We start from the raw sequence: 1,948 nt of genomic DNA, 5'->3' as shown, positions 1-1,948 counted from the left end.
GTGTGATATTACATGAGGATAAATGTAAAAAACAAAGAAAAATAATACATTTTCCAGAAATAGACCAAATACATAGTCAACTGTTTTGAAAATGGTGTCAAGAAAATTCATTCAAAGAATAAGCTTTTCATGTATTTCTGCAACAATGTGATATCTATGTAGAACATAAAAAAATACAAACTTTGTCTATTTCTTCACCATAACAAAAATAAATTCAAAATGAATTATAGACATTAATGTCGAACCAAAACCAAAAAAAAAAAATCTAGAAGAAAATATAGAAAAAACGGTCCATGATTTTGAGGCAGGCAAAAATTTCCTAACACAAAAGTGTTAACCATAAAAAAAATAGAATTAAGTTGCATTTCATCTTCAAAAACAAATAAATAAGAGCAAAAAGAAAATAAACTTTTATTTTTCAAAAGAAATCATATGAAAATAAGGAAAGCCACACCCTAATAGAGAACATTTTCAACAAATTTATTTCACATAATATTTGTGTTCAGATAATGTAAATGACTTTACAACAATAACAAAAAACAAAACTTAATAAAAATGTGGACCAGATCAGATGTTACTTGTACATATGCAAAGGACTGATAAATGATTATTTCATTCTTGATATCAAAAAATGCAAATAATTGCCACAATTAGATTCTACTATTCAACCCTTGGAATGATCAGAATTAAAGAGACCAACATTACTAAATCCTGGCAAGTATGTGGAGCAACTGCGTCTCATACATCGCTAGTTGTCATGTAATATGGTGTAAACATGCAGGTTGGCTTCATGGGCATGCAACATATGCAGTTGCACAGGGCTCAGAAGTGTCCTATGTTTGGCTTAAAACTCTGCTGTCATCATCTTGAAATCTTAAGATTAATAATGTTTGGACAAGCAATACCAAATATTCATTGTGTTCTAGTTTCCGCAAATCACGTAATTGGTTTTGAAAATCATTTTGGTAAATGATTTGGTAGTTTCTCATACAGTTACATATGTAATTAACCATATAATGCAGCTTTCCCATTCCTGATTAGTTACCAAATAGAAATGAAAATATATATTCAGAAAGTAATTGTTTATAAATGTTCATAGCAGCTGCATTCATAATAGTGCAAAGCTCAAATAAGAAAATTGTGGTATGGCTCTACAAGGAAACACTATTCAGCAATAAAAACAAATTACTGATCCTTGCAACAACAGGAATAAACCTCAAAATCAAAGTGTGAGAGAAAAAAAGTCAGTCATAGAGTGCACATACTGCATGAATCTATTTATGTAAAATTCTAGAATAAGTAAAAGTGATCTATAGAGACAGAAAGCAAATCAGGTGAACCCCGATGCCAGAGATTGTGAGGTGAGCAGATTAACAAGAGAAAAGAAGAAATTTCTAGGTGGACATAAATGGCCTGCATCTTGATTGCATTGATGGTTACATGGGTATATTCTTTTGCCAAAATTCATCAAACTTATCCAGCAATTCCACTACTCAGTATATATCCAAAAGAATTTAAATCAGTTTTCAAAGAGATAGCTGCACTCTCATGTTAAATATTATTCATAATAGTCAAGATATGGAATCATTTAAGTGTCCATCAATAGATGAATGGATAAAGAAAATATGGTATATGTATACACATGGAATACTATTCAGCTCAGAAATCCTGTCATTTATGACAGTACGGATGGACCTAGAGGATATGATAGTAAGTGAAATAAGTCAGGTACAGAAAGACAAATGTCATATGATCTTACATACATACGGAATTTAAAAATGTTGGTCATAGAGATAGAGAATAGAATGGTGATTATCAGGGACTGGGGTTTGGTATCTGGGTTGGAGAGATGGTCATAAAATATAAAGTTAGGTAAGAGAAATAAGATCAAGAGATCTATTGCACAACATGGTAATTATAGCTAATAATAATGCATTGTATTATTATT

This window comes from Propithecus coquereli, unplaced genomic scaffold (genome assembly GCF_000956105.1).
Source record: "Propithecus coquereli isolate 6110/MARCELLA unplaced genomic scaffold, Pcoq_1.0 Scaffold499, whole genome shotgun sequence".
Taxonomy (NCBI): Eukaryota; Metazoa; Chordata; class Mammalia; order Primates; family Indriidae; genus Propithecus; species Propithecus coquereli.
This window is presented reverse-complemented; position numbering follows the sequence as displayed.